Source organism: Arabidopsis thaliana, chromosome 2 (genome assembly GCF_000001735.4).
Source record: "Arabidopsis thaliana chromosome 2, partial sequence".
Lineage (NCBI taxonomy): Eukaryota > Viridiplantae > Streptophyta > Magnoliopsida > Brassicales > Brassicaceae > Arabidopsis > Arabidopsis thaliana.
The window spans coordinates 4,973,089-4,990,517 of NC_003071.7; the positions used below are offsets into that span (position 1 = coordinate 4,973,089).

The 17,429-nt window shown below is 46.5% G+C and overlaps 4 pseudogenes across 4 annotated transcripts; 1 reads left to right on the plus strand and 3 right to left on the minus strand.

Moving 5' to 3' along the window:
- Positions 1-236: 236 nt before the first annotated feature.
- On the minus strand, positions 237-746 carry AT2G12345 (annotated as a pseudogene; the record flags this gene model as incomplete). The annotated part of the gene is made up of 1 exon: positions 237-746.
- A 647-nt stretch (positions 747-1,393) lies between these two features.
- Positions 1,394-4,338, minus strand: AT2G12360 (annotated as a pseudogene; the record flags this gene model as incomplete). Its single annotated transcript has 1 exon — positions 1,394-4,338.
- A 1,560-nt stretch (positions 4,339-5,898) lies between these two features.
- AT2G12370 lies at positions 5,899-11,973 on the plus strand (annotated as a pseudogene; the record flags this gene model as incomplete). The annotated part of the gene is made up of 1 exon: positions 5,899-11,973.
- A 1,125-nt stretch (positions 11,974-13,098) lies between these two features.
- On the minus strand, positions 13,099-16,270 carry AT2G12380 (annotated as a pseudogene; the record flags this gene model as incomplete). The annotated part of the gene is made up of 1 exon: positions 13,099-16,270.
- Positions 16,271-17,429: the final 1,159 nt, after the last annotated feature.

Sequence of the window (17,429 nt, forward strand, 5' to 3'; positions counted from 1 at the left end):
ATCATTTACGAATTGTTTCATTTACTCTTCTCGAGACACAAAACAAACATCAAATCAAGTTAATTAACAACAATCTCTTTTTCTATTGTAGATGAAGAAGAATTTATGATGATACTTCTCTGTCGAAAAGCAAAAAAAAAACAGAAAACAAGGTAAAATTGTCGAAACTGTTGGAGATCTTTTTTGCTATGCTATCTTATTTGAAATGGCAGTCAAGTGTATTTATAACGGGTTTTCTAATTCAAACACCATGGTCTCGGGATGAGGGTAGTTCCTAAAAACTCATTGCGCTTCAGCAGCTTGTAGTACTCGTTTCGAGTTGCACACTTCTCTGATTCCAAATCATCACCACCTCCTCTCTCTGTTTGATCAGCTTCCTCTCGTGAAGCCATTTCTTCCTCAGAGTCTTCATCTACAAGTTCCAACCTCCTCCCCACGGGCTTTTTTCCTCGAGTGATGTCTGCCTTGTTCCTTGAGAATTCTCTTGCAGAGGACTTACTCGACCTTCGGGATCGAGTATTTCCAGCGGGAGGGCTGAAAGTTTCTTCTTCTTCCATCACTTCCTCCTCTTGGCTTGATTCGCTATGATCGATCTCGAAACTTGCTTGTTCTCTCCTTCTCGACCCCTTAGGTGATGGTTCAGAAAGTCCTCGAGCTGCTGCATGCGAAGAAGGTGTTGGGTACCTCTTCGATGGGGAGAGAGTTCTGTTCCGGATCCTTGACAGGAGCGCGCGCCTGTTTGTCATTGAGAAAGAGAGACTCAAAGGTTAAGAGATCGAGTGATGAAGAAAATAGATGTATTATGTTGAGTTTTTGATAGAAAGCGGAAGTGCAAGAAAAAGAGATAGAGAGAGAGATATAAGAATTCGAGATTGCTTTGGTATGAGAGGTGGAGAGATGAGGTTGTTGAGTTCGGGAATTGCAATGGGGGGACCAAAGCAACTATGGGGGGTTAAGAAGACAAAGAGACAACATCGTTTCAATGGAGGCGGGTCACGAGGCGTCGGAGTCCAGAAGGTGGTCTCTTTGGTTTCTTCACTTGATCGGACAGTGGAGAATGCTTCGCTTTTAATCACTCGATCAAACGGACCAGAATAAACCTCAAGAAGTCACTCGATCAAACGGTAGTGATGCTTCTCTCATTTGGTCATTCAAATCACCGGCTTAAAGCTCTCTTCCGCACTTTACTCGATCAACGGTTGAGATGATTGTTGACTTGTTTTGAATTTACTCGACTGTTGACTTCCTTAGGGTCAATAAAACAAACCTGAAACACTTAAACAAAAACATCAAAAATAACAAAAAAGATAGAAAGTTATATACATGGATAGACATGGGACTTCCACCCACGTGAGCTTGTTTTAAGTTACTAAGCTTGACTCTTACTGAGCTTAGTGAGAAAAAAGGTTGAAGGCGAAACAGAGAAGTCCTCATCTTCAGTGGTTGAATTTTTAATGCCTGAATCATACTCTGCATCCTCTCATGACGTATGGTATGATGAGTACTCATTTGATTTTTCTTCACAATAAACCTCTTTTTGATCAGCAGAGTAGTCTTCTTCTTCTAAACTAGGCTTCTTTCACCAATCCTCAATTTCAAAGTTCGGGTAGCCTTTAACCATTTCTTGAAGTTCCATAATGGTGCTATTTAACTTTTCCATCTTATGAGTTAACTTTCCAATTGTATCCTCCTGAGCTTTATATCCAATCTAGAGCTCCAGGAGTTCTTTAGCAACAGAATCAAGAATCAAGTGTTCTTCTTCAGCATAGGGGTTGGTGGGAGGTTTAGGCACTCCTGGAGAATAAGTCGGAATAGGAATTTCCTCCTCACTCAACAACTTGCTCTCTAGGCTTCTTTCCTCTAAGTGAACTGCTTTCTGATCTTCTGGTGCAAACCATTTCTGTTGTAAAATCTTCGTCCTCCTTGATAACTAGTGCAGTTTCCATCTTCTCTCGGTCAATACCCATTGAAAACTTATTAACTCTTTTTCAAACATCCATAGTTGATCTTTCAGCTTCATCACCCTTGATTATAATCCCTCTATGACTCTGCTTTGCCATTTAAATTTTTTTCTCATCTCATACCAGTCATCTTCTGTAGGATCTTCAGTCTGAGCTAACCCTTCTATTACTCTCTTCTTATGGTCAAAAGTTCTCTTTAACTTGCTGAGTTGAGAAGTATAGTTAACTCTTGGTGGGTTCCAGCTTCTGTTTCTTCATCAACATCCATGTCTTGAATCCCAAAATTCTTACCTCCTGTTGTTGATTTCCCTGAAGCTTTTCTGATGTCAAATCTCATCTTGATACCTTTTTCAAGGTTTAGATCAAATTTTCCATTCCTGACATCTATGACTGCTCCAGCTGAAGCTAAGAATGGTCTACCTAGGATTCGGAGATCCTTGCCTTCTTCATCTACGTCCAATACCATAAAATCTGTAGGTATCTCGACATTTCCAATCTTGACAGGCATATTTTCTATTAGACCATGAGGATGTGCAACAGAACCATCAGCTAAGAGTAAAGCTAAGTTGTAGAACTTGTATTTCATGATCCCTAGCCTTTTAGCTTTAGAGAGAGGCATAAGGCTAACAGATGCTCCCAAATCACAAAGGCACATATTGAATGTCAATGGTCCTAGAGGGCATGGCAAAGTGAATAAACCGGGATCATCAAGCTTTTCTTGGATAACTTTCTTCTTGTACGTTTCTTGAGTGATGACTCTACTAATCATCTCTTGATTCTGATCTTTCTTGAGTTTTTCAATTTTGAGCTTTTTTCCATAATGGTGAGTATTCAGCAAAGGTATGTGCTCTATAGTCCAGATGAATTGCTGGGTGGCAGGTGCAACAATTTGAGTTGAATCCCCCCTTCTTGAATCTTGAATCATACAATCCTCAGTATTGGGAGTCTGATGACTTGGTGGAAACTCATCTTCTTGGTGGATGGTGATAGCATTAGCAGTAGCATAGTCCTTAGGATTCTGGACTGCTTTTTCTGGAAGTTGCTAAGGATGCTTCGGAGCAGAGGTTGATGCAAATTGACTCTCCACATACTTGATTTTTGAATGCAGAGCTTTGAACTTGACATTTAGATCGTTGTAAGAACAATCGATCTTATTGTGTAATTCAGCTATCTTCTTGTCAAAAGCCATAGCTCCAGTAGCTTGTCCTTGAATGATTTTTGAATGACTTGCTTAATTTCAGGATCTTGAGTTGCTGGCGCTTGTTGTGGTTGTTGAGTGAACCCTGGTGGTGGATTCTGTTGTTGGTAGCCTCCATTAAACTGTTGTTTAGGGACATAACCTTGGTTGTACTGAACAAAAGGCTTTAGACTGATTCTGTTGTGGTGGATACACTTGATCTTGGGGGTTAGCTACATTAGTGCTTATGTAGGAGAGGTTTGGGTTAGGCTTGTAGTTGTTCTAGCGCTTATTGAACCCTCCTTGGTTCTGAATGTAGCACAGCTCTTCAATTTGATCATTCCCCCCTTCTTGCATTTGGAAGTGTTCTTCATCAGTGATGTAGTGTATCTGCTTCTCATGAGCCAGCAACAGCTTGTCTAGCTTTTCATTCAGAGCCTTCATATCTTTGCTAGTTTATCCTCATTTCTTCCAGTTCCTCTCAATGAGCGATCATAGTCTTCATTGTAGCACCCATCAGATTGTGCCAGATTTTCGACTAACTCCCAGCCTTCTTCTACATCCTTGTTCAGAAAGTTTCCATTGGAGGCAGTGTCGAGAAGCATTCTGATATTTGGTAAAGCCCCTCTATAGAGTGTGCTTAATAAAGAAGTTTTCTTGAAACCGTGATGGGGGCACTGAGTGGTGTAGCTTTTAAACCTCTCCCAAGCTTCACAGAAAGTTTCATTGTTTTTCTGTGTGAAGCCTGAGAATCTCGTTCCTCAATCTAGCTGTGCGAGCATTAGAGAAGAACTTGGCAAGAAAAGCTTTCTTACAATCGTCCCATGAGGTGATGGAGTTAGGGGGCAGAGTCTTCTCCCAATGGTGTGCCTTGTCTCCCAAAGAGAAGGGAAATAGTCTAAGCTGTCAAGATGGTCCAGGGGATCTTCAATAGGTAAACCATGAAACTTGTTTCCTTGGATCATTGAGATGAGACCACTCTTGATCTCAAAGTTGTTGTTCTGAACTAGTGGAGGCACTATCCTTTGTCTTTGGTGATGATTCCTTGGGGCATCACCAACACCAATGTTTCTTGGTTGATCAACATTAGGTGGGTCTTGAACATCAACTCGTCTGTTCAGTTGATCCATAGCAGCTGGTCTTTATTGATCACAGGCTGCCTTTGCTTTGGTTTCTTGTAATGTAACTTGATAAATGTAAAAGAACTTGATCTTAACTTTTTCTGATATCTTGAATGTAACAATGCAACAATGAATTGGCAACGGCGCCAAATTGATAAGTAGGTTTTTACGCCTACTTAATGTGCTGAAGTGTGGTGTGTTCAGTTCAATTCTGCTTAAACACTAACATATCGATGCAGCTATAGGGGGTGTCAATCCAGTCCACTGTTATTACTAGCAATCAAGATGTGTACAGAAGCAACTAAGTCAAACCAGATTATAGAGATGGTTGGTTTCTAGTAACAATCCTAGGTCAGGATTCAAACAACGAAAATGAGAACTTTAAAAGCTTTTCTCGATCATTGGGTCGAGTAGAACCAACATGTAACAAATTTAAGAACTAAAATGCAATCAACAAGTGACACAAATAACAGTTAAATAGAAGTGCAATGAGGGGGTGAATACAAATAAATCTAAGAAGAATAGAAGTCCTAAGGATGGATTCATTGATAAGGGCAACTCTAGGGCTCATCCGTGGCTAACAGGTGAAAGGCAGAAACCCTAGACGATAGATTCAAAAAAACCGGGTCAATCCACTCTCGTGACAGAGACCCCCATAACTCTAATACTTCCTAATCTCAACTCTCGTTGATGAAACATAGCAGAGCAGGGTTTGAGCAACAATCTACCAAAGCCAATAAGCAGACTAGCCAATATCTTGGTCTATAGCCTACAAATCTCTAGAATCTCTGGAAGGTCTGAAGTAGAGCTAGAATCGGGAGGAGCTGAACAAACATAACCGTTCAGGTTACTACTTTGTACCCGTTTGACCACAAAACCGAGCATCAAGTCAAAAATGAAAGCTCGTACCTATAGGAGGGATGACCAAAGGAGTTGGTTGGACCCGTGGAACCTCTTCAACTAGATTCTATGGAGCTGCTGGAAGAGCTTGATATGTCTATAATTTGCATGTTTTCAGTGTTCATTCATCATTATTTGGAGTCTAGTTTCATATCATTCATCACTGTTTTATATCATTTCTCATCATTCTCGCACACTTTGCATGATTAGGATAGCTGTTGGAGCTGGATTCCCCTCCAGGAATCCACCTGCGAAAATACCAAGCCAGCCCACAAAAGTCCACTAAGCCCATTAAGTAGAGGACCTACGCAGCTGACGAAATGACCTAGGAACTGACGAAGAGATATTCGTGGAGCGGACCTGATATCTCGGAACTGACCTGCCGAATATCCAGGAGGATCTCCGCAGATCCCGGACGGAGCTACCACGTGCGTAGACCTATATAAGGGAGGTAGGACGACTTGGAAGAGACATTCAATCCAACTTACATTGATACACACACTTTTACACTTGTAATCCCTTTTCACATTGTAAAAGCTTTGTCATAATTAATACAAAAGTCCATTCGTTCTTAGCAATACAACTCTCAAGGTTTCAGTGAAGATCTAGCCCTCCTTTCTCATAATCTTAAATACAAATATCTAGTGTGGATTTCAGAACCCACATTTGGCGCCGTCTGTGGGGACGACAATATATCATTCCAACACCAAAACTAACACATCAATTGTGACCAACGATCATGGATCCCAATTCATCCAATTCATCGGGATCTGGCCTACCAGTTCAGATTCCAAACGATGACGTTACGGACGGGCACCTCCCAACGGATCTCCCTCCCGGAGCCCAGGTTGATGCTATCCATAACACTGACACAGAGAACATCTCCCAAAACTCGAATTCTTCTGGATCTGACCGAATCACTCCCCCTCCGCAAACAAGGGGCGGAGAACGAAATGTCACGATACAGCCTCCAAACGGAGATAACCCGGCCAACATGTCTAATCAGGTCGCCCCGCTACCTGCCAGCGAATTGGCCGAGCTCCGCGCAATGATCATGAACTTGATCAACTTAACCAAAAACCATGAAATTACGCATCGTAACCTCGCCGCAATTGTGGGTCAGCAGAGACGCGATTCCACTCGCATGGCACATGAGGAAGAGCGCGATATCGCGGGTAAAGAGGTTCCCCCCCCCCCCCCCCCCGAAACAGGGATTCCTGCCCAGGTCTCCATAGATCTGACAGGTACCGTCTCCCCGACCGATCCTACTCCGAGAACTCGTCTGGATTTCGCCTCGATAGACGTCTCACCTCCTATCAACCGGCAGGTCGCCTTTTTGCAAGCACCTGCGAACGCTCTCGTCGAAAACCTGGCAACAGGAAACGAAACAAGCACAACACCTGCCTTCCCAAGGTTACCGGCCCCACCTTTGTTACCGATGGGCTGTTCGCCCCCTAGGTACATGTGGACTAGAAACCAAACAACCGCATCCAGTTCCCGCATTCCCGGGAACTCAACGCAACAACGGACCTCAATCGCTAATCCGCCATCCGTTCCCCGGATACCAGGAAGCGACCTCCTTAACAGTCCCCAAGCACCGGTTTATCAGCGTAACGTCGTGGATATGGAAACATTCCGCAATTACACAGCTCAAACAAACGCGAACATGGCTCAAATGCATTCTCGAATGCACCTAGCAGTGAGCGATGCTCCCGACATAGATCGCGTGATTGAAGAAACCTGGCGCACCCCGTTCACGGATAGGATCGCTCGTTTTCGCCTCCGAGACGTCGGGAGACTCCGTTTCCCGGAGTACGACGGAACGAGCGACCCAAAGGCTCATCTGAGATCCTTCTGTTTCGCTATAACACGAGCGTAGCTGAAAGATGAAGAAAACGAAGCAGGTCATTGCCGTTTCTTTGCAGAAAACCTCGTAGGTCACGCCCTCGAATGGTTTGCTAGCCTCGAAGGGAACTCCATTGATACCTTCGACCAGCTCGCCGCCGCTTTCTTAAAACAGTATTCGGTACTTATCGAACATAGGACGTCCGAAGCCGACCTCTGGAGTCTCACTCAACTTCAAAACGAATCCCTGCGATCTAACGTCGAAAAATTCAAAGCAATCAAATCGAAAATTGCAAACCTAAACGAAGAGGTAGCCATAGCAGCCCTTCGTAACGGCCTTTGGTTCTCCTCTAGGTTCTGTGAAGAACTCACTGTTAGGCAACCAGTCTCTTTAGACGATGGTCTTCACAAAGCTCTCCACTTCGCCAAAGCCGAAGAGGAGCTCGCTGTGCTGACCTTACGATTCAAAGAATCTAAAACGCAAAATGCTCCCCTTGCAATTAAGAAACCCTTCAAAAAGGAAAACCAAACGCAGGGGCATCATACCTTATTCGCAATAGACAAGGCAGCTGAGGACGAGAGTCCAGAACTTGACCTCGGAAAATATTGCAAGTACCACAAGAAAAGAGTACATTCCACCAAGGAGTGTCGCGCCGTTAGAAAGTTAATCGCAGCTGGGGGAAAGACTAAAAAAGGTTCAAACCCCAAAGTTGAAACCCCTCCTCCCGACGAACAGGAGGAGGAGCAAACTCCCAAGCAAAAAAAACGAGAACGAACACCGGAGGGAAGTGACTCTCCCCCACCTGCTAGGAGAGAACGCATAGACCTAGTTTTTGTAGAACTCGATCTATGTGGCGGGACAGGAAGGTCAGTCACCACACCTCCCCCCGCCCCCGCATAAGAAAAACATGAGGTTTCCATTACGTCTCTCGAAATTCTGCAGAAGCGCAACCGAGCACCTCTCCCCGAAACGCATCGATTTTATTATGGGAGGGTCTCAGCTCTGCAACGACTCAATCAATTCGATCAAAACTCATCAGAGGAAGGCAGATTCTTACACAAAAGGCAAGAGTCCGATGATGGGACCTAACCACCAGATCACATTCTGGGAAAGCGAAACCACCGACCTCGATAAACCTCACGATGACGCTCTCGTTATTCGAATCAATGTAGGCAACTACGAACTCTCCCGTATAATGATCGACACGGGAAGCTCAGTTGACGTACTCTTTTACGACGCCTTCAAAAGAATGGGGCACCTCGATTCCGAGCTGCAAGGCAGGAAAGCGCCACTTACCGGGTTCGCCGGAGATACGGCCTTTTCTCTAGGAACCATCCAGCTCCCAACCATCGCACGAGGAGTGAGGCGACTCACGAGTTTCCTCGTAGTCGACAAGAAAGCTCCTTTCAACGCAATACTGGGAAGACCATGGCTACACGCCATGAAAGCCGTCCCATCAACCTACCACCAATGCATGAAATTCCCCTCAGACAAGGGAATAGCAGTCGTGTACGGCAGCCAACGCAGCTCCCGAAAATGCTATATGGGGAGCTACGATCTTATCAAAAAGGCTGACCCCGTAGTATTACTGATAGAAGATAAACTCGCAGAAATGAAAACAGTTAGATCCTCTGATCTTTCTCAACGCGGACCTCGAAAGTCATTGATCACACAGGTCTGCATAGACGAATCATATCCCAAACGATGCGTAAGGATAGGTCAAGACCTCGACCCAGCGATTCGAGAGGATCTCATAACCTTTCTCAAAGAAAACAAAGACAGCTTTGCCTGGTCAAGTGCGAACCTCCGAGGAATAAGCCTCAAAGTAACCTCACACGAATTCAACGTCGATCCGACCTACCGACCTATAAAGCAGAAACGTTGCAAGGTAGGTCCCGAGAGGGCTAAAGCTGTGCATGATGAGGTCGATCGATTGCTCAAGATCGGATCGATAAGAGAAGTAAAATACCCTGACTGGCTCGCCAATTCGGTCATCATTACAAAGAAAAACGGGAAGTGGAGAGTATGCATCGACTTTACGGACCTGAATAAGGCATGTCCTAAAGACAGTTTCCCACTCCCACATATCGACCGACTAGTTGAAGCCACTGCGGGACACGAACTATTGTCCTTCATGGATGCATTCTCCGGGTACAACCAAATACTTATGCGCCCAGATGACCAAGAAAAAACAGCTTTTATAACTGACCGAGGCACCAACTGTTATAAAGTAATGCCCTTTGGTTTAAAAACGATGGAGCTACTTACCAAAGATTGGTGAATAGAATGTTCGCCGACCAACTAGGTAAAACGATGGAGGTCTATATCAACGATATGCTGGTCAAGTCGGCTCGCGAAAAAACCACGTCCCGCAATTAAGAGAATGCTTCAAAATCCTAAACAAATTCGAAATGAAGCTAAACCACGAGAAATGCTCTTTCGGAGTTCCCTCAGGAGAATTCCTCGGATACCTAGTAACCGAAAGAGGCATCGACGCCAATCCTAAGCAGATTGCAGCCTTCATCGACATGCCATCGCCAAAGACGGCACGGGAGGTCCAATGACTAACCGGCCGTATCGCCGCCCTCAACAGGTTCATATCCAGGTCTACCGATAAATGCGTCTCTTTCTATCAGCTCCTCCGAAAGGATAAAAAGTTCGATTGGAATGAGGAGTGCGAGAAAGCCTTCAAACAATTGAAAGTGTACCTGTCCGAACCACCCATACTCGCAAAACCCGAAGAAGGAGAACCGTTGTACCTGTACACGGCAGTCTCCCGAACCGCGATAAGCGGTGTCCTGGTGAGAGAAGATCACGAAGGACAGAAACCGATCTATTACGTTAGCAAAACGTTGATAGACGCTGAAACTCGTTATTCAGCAATGGAAAAACTGGCACTGGCTGTAGTCATGTCAGCTCGAAAACTGAGACCATATTTTCAATCACATCCCATCGTAGTGATGACGTCTCAACCAATCAGAACCATTCTGCACAGTCCAACTCAATCAGGTCGACTTGCAAAATGGGCTATAGAACTAAGTGAGTACGATATAGAATATCGCACCAGAACCAGTTTGAAAGCACAGGTCCTAGCCAACTTTGTAATCGAGCTCCCGTTAGCGGACCTGGATGGAACCAACTCCAATAAGAAATGGCTCCTCCACGTCGATGGCTCCTCCACGTCGATGGCTCCTCCAACAGACAGGGATCTGGAGTAGGAATACAACTCACCTCCCCTACCAGGGAAGTCATCCAACAATCATTCCGACTCGGATTCGGCACATCAAACAACGAGTCTGAGTACGAAGCCCTCATTGCTGGCATTAAGCTAGCTCAAACAATGGGGATTCGCGATATACACGCCCATAGCGACTCCCAACTCGTCACCATCCAGTTCCATGGGGAATATGAAGCTAAAGACGAGCGCATGGAAGCGTACCTCGAACTAGTCAAAAACTTGACCCAACAGTTCGAATCGTTCGAACTGACCAGGATCCCTAGAGGAGAAAACACCTCTGCGGACGCCTTGGCAGCTCTCGCCTCCACGTCAAATCCTTTCGTCAAAAGAATTATCCCGGTCGAAGGAATAGAACACCCAAGCATCGACCTAACGGTCAAACACGCTGGGACGGAAACCTCGGCAACTTGCAACTTTACGCGAGTAACCCGAAGCACCACCGCCGCGGCTAGAGCCCTTGCAGCGGCCGCGGAGGCAGGTGCAATGGAGGAAGAGCCGGAGCTCGGAACCCCGGAACAACCTGCCTCGCACGAAACTGAACCGTACAATGACAGGAGAATCCCAATCATCGATTACATCGAACGAGGGATCACACCTCCCGACAAATGGGAGACCAGAAAACTCAAAGCCCAGAGCGCAAGGTACTGCATCATGGAGGGGAGACTGATGAAACGCAGCGGCGTAGGTCCCTATATGGTATGTACCTACGGGCAACAAACGAAAGACCTCATGTAAAGCATGCACGAGGGGCAATGTGGTAGCCACTGTAGTGGACGTACCCTCGCCCTCAGTATTAAAAAGCAAGGCTACTTCTGGCCAACAATGCTAGCCGATTGCATAGCTAATTCACTCAGGTGCGATAAATGCCAATGACATGCACCTACTCTTCATCAACCTCCCGAGGAAATGTCCTCGATATCTTCTCCTTACCCGTTTATGAAGAGGTCCATGGACGTCGTAGGTCCCATGGAAGCCTCCGGTGGGAAGAAGAAACTAAAAAACCTGCTAGTCCTCACCGACTACTCTACCAAATGGATTGAGGCTAAAGCCTTCCAACAGGTAACCGAGAAACAAGTCGAGGACTTCCTATGGGAAAATATCGTACGCCGACATGGCATACCTTATGAGATCGTCACCGATAACGGGACTAACCTCACCTCGGGAAGAATCAAAACATTTTGCGACAAGTGGAAGATCCGTCTTACCACATCCACCCTCGTTACCCACAAGGTAACGGACAGGCAGAAGCCGCCAACAAAGCTATACTTAGCAACATCAAGAAAAGACTTGATTCCAAAAAATCAATGTGGTCCGACGTACTCCACGGAGTTCTCTGGGCCTACCGAACTACACCTCGCAAATCAACGCAAGAAACACCGTTCTCTCTCGCCTATGGTTTAGAAGCAGTAATCCCTGTCGAAACAATAATACCAAGCGTGAGAATGACCACCAGTCCTGCTAACTCGGACCTGAACACGCAAATGTTACGGGACAACATGGACTTCATCGATGAACGCAGAGATCAGGCAATGATCCGAGTTCAAAATTATCAACAAGCTGTCGCCCGCTACTATAACTCCAATATCAAAATCCAGAGATTCGAAGTGGGAGAGCTCGTTTTGCGAAAAGTGTTCAGCAACACGAGAGAGCTAAACGCTGGAAAACTAGAAACTAACTGGGAAGGTCCCTATCGAATAACCAAGGTGGTACGTGACGGCGTCTATAAGCTCGTAAAAATCATCAACGGAGTACCTGAGTTACGGTCTTGGAATGCCATGCATCTCAAGAAATACCACGAATAGGTACCCAAAAACAATCGAACTACGATAAGGCTTGATCCCTTGGCAGGGTACGTAGGCAACTCCCCCCAAGAGCGCAGCCACCACTTCAATCAAATCACAAAAGGGCTTAATCCCTTAACCAGGTATGGAGGCAGTCACCTCCGCAAACGCAATTACCACCTCAACCCTTCCATCTGAAAGGCGAAACTTCAATAAGGGAAATAGATATCGCATCCCCCATCAACAAAAATCAGCTGCTCACCTGACAGTTCTACCTCTCTTCGGTATCGACCAGGTCCTTGCTCAATGACCAAACGCCAGATGGTCGCTTTCTTTACCTCCTTTTGTACTTAACAATTTGGAGATAAGAATAAAAGAAAATGTTGATACTCATTATCATATTTCGCAAAGACAGTCATTTACACTATGATTTAAACTCATTCGTAATCTTACGATACCCAAAGCCCAACGCCTGAACGTTGGCGGATCCATTTTGTGATCTCGCTTCCAAAAAGCCGATAGTGAACTAAACTTATAAGAACACATCACTTCGGCTTCATCGGAGCTCACCTACTACAACCAAATCTAATTCTTTCGCTATCAACACATAACATAGTAAATAAGGAAGAAACGAAGGTTTCATTCGCGACCTGGCGATACCAGAAGCCCAGCTCCCAAAATCTGGCAGGTCCCATGTATGACCTCACTTCAACAGGTTCCCAAGACAAAACAACTCAAGCTCACTCAAAGTCTTAACCTTCGAAGAATATACCATATCACATCCGAAATAACTTGGATTCAAAACAAGTCCAATTATTATCCGAAACGTGGACAAAGTGAGGTGATCATACACCAAAATCAACGAAGTGTCAACACTCGAACGAAAGACAAAAAATACTTGATAAAAAGGATAAAAGCCTTCCCAGGCACCCAAGTACTTAAAGGAACAAAGGATAAAAGCCTTCCCAGGCAGCAAGTTCAAAAAGCAATAAACGAAAGGATAAAAGCCTTCCCAGGCATTAAGTATGAAACAAAACGCAAAATCCTAAAACAAGCAAGGAGCGAAAGTGATTACTCCCTCGATTCTCCGGTTGGCGTAGCAAAGACAGTACTAGAACCTTCCGCGAGACCTCCCGAAAACGCGTCTTTGTTGCCCCCAAACTCATCCAAGCCAATTGGTGTCCCTTGTTCGTCGACGTCCATCGGACGTACCACTGAAATCTCTGAAACCTACGGGAGATCCAACTTGCTTAGAGTAAAGTCTGATACCTCCTTCGATTTGCACCGCGCCTCCAGGTTATCCAGCTCTACTTGCAGCCGAGGTTTCTCCACGGTCAGATCGATAGCAGCCTTGGTGATCTGGTCGATCAAAGCCAAGTTCGACTCCACCTCGGCCGCTTGACCCTCCAGAACCGTGTACTCCTTTTTGGCGACCCCCTTCTCCTTGATCCCAGCTAGCAGCTTCGAATACGCAGCAGCCAGCTCAACCTTAGCATCGTTAACCGCCTTCTTCGCCCCTTGTGCAGTCGAAGTCAGGTCCATTACCTTTTTGGAGATCTCTTCCCTCTTCTGCTCCAAGCGATGAATCTGGCTCCTCGCCGTCTGCTTGTCAGCTTGCAACCCCCCGATCTCCATCTCCATGAACCCGATCTTCTCAGCATAACCTTTCTCGAGGTCTTTTGAAGTGGACAGCTCCATTTTCAGCCTCTCGATCTCCGCCTGAAATAACAATCAGGTTAGAATCATCGAATCATCGACGAATTATTTACAAACAAGTCAAAACCAAGGTGTACCTGGAACGAGACTTCACAATCCTGACCAGCCTTCACACTCGACATCAGCTCCTGGATGAGGGTCTTTCCTTCTTCGAGCTCGCTCGCCGAGGGGACCTGGCTCAGATGCTGCTCATAGAGAGCGACCAGCTTGTTTGTGGCAGCTATCGCCTACCGAAAGCAAAACAGAAAGTCACAACTAGCATAAAGATAAAAATTAGAAGGAGACAGTTATCGATAATTACTTGGCCCTCCTTCGCCATCATGTCAGCATAGGCCGCCGCCTCGGCCATGTTCTTCACTCCAAGAACCTGGCAGTTCCTCCCCTTGATGTGGCGAAGCAGGTTCGCCAACCCAGCCTCGTCCTCAACGATCGGGTGATCACGGTCATGAGTGTAAGACCAGTGGAAAAGCCTGCTTCCCGCAGATCCTCCGCCGGAGTTGGACGTCTACCTCACTTCTTGAGACCGGTTTGAAGACCTGCCCCCACCTCTGGAGCCTCGTCCTCCGCCATGGGACCTGCCCGAGGATCGCATATCCGCAGACGCAGCTGCCTCCGGAGTAGCAGCCGCAGGTTCCATCCTCTCTTCTCTGGGAGAGGCGACCCTCTGGTCGCTCACGACCAACTCAGCCGCCAGATTCACCTCCGGCTGGGTCCAAGCTCTCTTCGGAGAGGACGGTGCACCGTCAGAACGAACAACTGCAGATGGCTCATTTACCTGAGCGACCTGATTGTTACCCTGTTAACCTGCTGCGGCAGAGGTCCCGGCGTTGACCTCAGGAAGCGAGGGATGAGATGCTGAGGCAGAAGAGCTGGAAACAGCTAGAGTGTTTCGAGCCGCGGCCACCGCGGTCGACAGATCCCCAGCAGGAGCAGGAGCCTTGGCATTGGCTCGTTAAACACGAAGGCTTGGACGTCTCATTCTTCTGATGAGCGGGAGTTCTGAAGTGGAGCTGGAGTCTCGAGGAACTGAACAAATAGAGCACGACATTTGTTAGTTAGCAATTCGAGTTGCGCAGCTGTCTCGATAACTCGTACATTTTTTAAACCAAAGAAAATATAACGGAACTCGTATCTATAGGCAGATCAGCCTCGGGAACTGGTTCAATCCGCGGGACCTCTTCGATCGAATCTAGCAGTGGTGCTGGAGGAACGATTGCGGGAACTGCTGGAACTACGGGAACTGCTGGAGCTACGGCAAGAGCAGCTACGATGTGATTTCTGCTGAAAATGGACCAGTCAGTCTGACCACGTCGGAGAAGGGTTAACAGCTCAAGTTCCGTCTCCGAGAGAGTAACTTCCTTGGTCCTTGCTGCAAATCATCAAAAACAAGCAATTAGTTTCAGTACTAACGTTTAGCAAAAGCAGTCAAGGATTCGACACAAACAACAAAGAAAAATCAAGAAGCTCAGGTCTCCATCTGACCCAGGTTGGTAGACCAGGTCCTTGTTATCCTCGCGGGATCAAAACTGCCAACTGAATGACGATCTACTCTGAAAAAGAAGTACTTGGATCGCCAATTGGTTTCTCGACAGGCTTTCAAACCGCCAAGGACCAGAGATCCGGGACGTGCACTTATGTAGTACGTCCCTTGGTCACTCCTAGCATTGGTCTTGACCTCGCAGAGCTGAAGCAGGTCTTGGCAGCTGAATTCTCTGTTTATTTCCAGAGCCCGGCTGAATAACGCCAGCACACGGCGGACGAAGTTCGGACACATCTGGGGAAAGGCGAGGCCAAGACAGTAGAGCATCTTGAGGATACACGTCGGAATTGGGAAAAATAGGCCGCATTTCTCGAAGAAATTGGCATAAGCGCAGCACCACCCGACCGGCACGTTCTCAGGATGCAGCGGCGGCCTTGGGAGTATCATATGTACCTCCACCAAAACCTGGCATCTCCTCCGGAGGTCGACCAGGTCGTCATTCGTCATCTGCGTGCCTCTCCCTTGCTTGGCAGCCTTTTTCTTCTTCGGCTTGTCGGCTCTGATTGACGGCGGACGAATTGGACCCATTCCGCCTAGGGTTATGCCGCGTCTTTGTACTCGCGGCAGTGACGCCGCCGACCTCGTCTCGAACGAACTTGAATCGTCGCCGTAACTGTGGTTGCTTTTGTTCTGAGAATCTTCGAAGTCGCTTATCTTTGGGTTTCGACGGAGAAAGACGAGAGAGATGAAAGAAAAGAGCAATGAAGGCAGATCGAGAAAGAGGGAATAGCAGAAAAACGAAGGAGATAGCAAAAAAAATAAAGGCGAGATTTTTCTACGTCTACAAAACAAAGCGCAGTAAATAATAAAGGAGGAGAGAAGTTACCTTGAGAGTTGTGTGAGTTGACGTGACGTCAAGTGGAGAGATGGGAAGTTATTTAAAGCCATCATCACCATAATTTTCGAGATTCCAGAGATCTCTTCTCCGCGTCCGATCTGGACCGTCAGATGCGGTGCGCTGAAGAGATGCTCCATCTCAGCCGTCCACATCAGTAGCGACTCATCTCGCGTATCTCCTCGAAATCTTTCGGTTGGGGGGAATCTGAAATTAAATCGAAATTGTTGAGTTTATCCTCAAAACCGACTGATCTTGTCACATTTATCTCCTCATCAAGAATATTTTCGCAATCTTACCTGACCTATATGTCCGCACATCGTGTTCGCCTACTCACTCAATGGGCTGGAGGGCAAATGTTGGAGCTCGATTCCCCTCCAGGAATCCACCTGCGAAAATACCAAGCCAGCCAACGAAAGCCCACCAAGCCCACTAAGTAGAGGACATACGCAGCTGACGAGCCCACATACGCGAATGGGTATTTGGGCTAGATAAGCCCAGTCACCTGATGCAGGGAGATAAGCGAATAATGACCTCGGAACTGACGAGGAGATATTCGCGGAGCTGACCTGATATCTCGGAACTGACCTGCCGAATATCCAGGAGGATCTCCGCAGATCCCGGACGGAGCTACCACGTGCGTAGACCTATATAAGGGAGCTAGGACGACTTGGAAGAGACATTCAATCCAGCTTACATTGATACACACACTTTTACACTTGTAATCCCTTTTCACATTATAAAAGCTTTGTCATAATTAATACAAAAGTCCATTCGTTCTTACCAATACAACTCTCAAGGTTTCAGTGAAGATCTAGGCCTCCTTTCTCATAATCTTAAATACAAATCTCTAGTGTGGATTTCAGAACCCAAAATAGCTTTGCATACATATTGCATTTCTGAGTTGTTTTCAGGTGATTTGGAGCTGTTGGCAAGCAAAGTGGAAGAAGCGAGCCAGAATCAGAGGACATACTCGACCTCCAGGCCGTGTACATCTAGCACCATACTCGACCCCCTGGTTGAGTATCTTTGGAGCCATTCTTCCCATCTACTCGACCGCGTGGTCGAGTAACCTCAGCTCAGGCCACTCGATGACGCCACTCGACCCTGTGGTCGAGTATCACTTCGCCATACCACCTGACCACACTCGACTGTTCACTCTACCACGTTACTCGACCCCTGGTCGAGTATCATCACTCACCACCAATACCATCACTTGACCAAGCACTCGATCACATCTTCGGAGTCTACTCAAATCCGCACTCAACCAGACAAGCTGAGCACAAGGAAGAGAAGAGGAGAAGACGAAGTGTT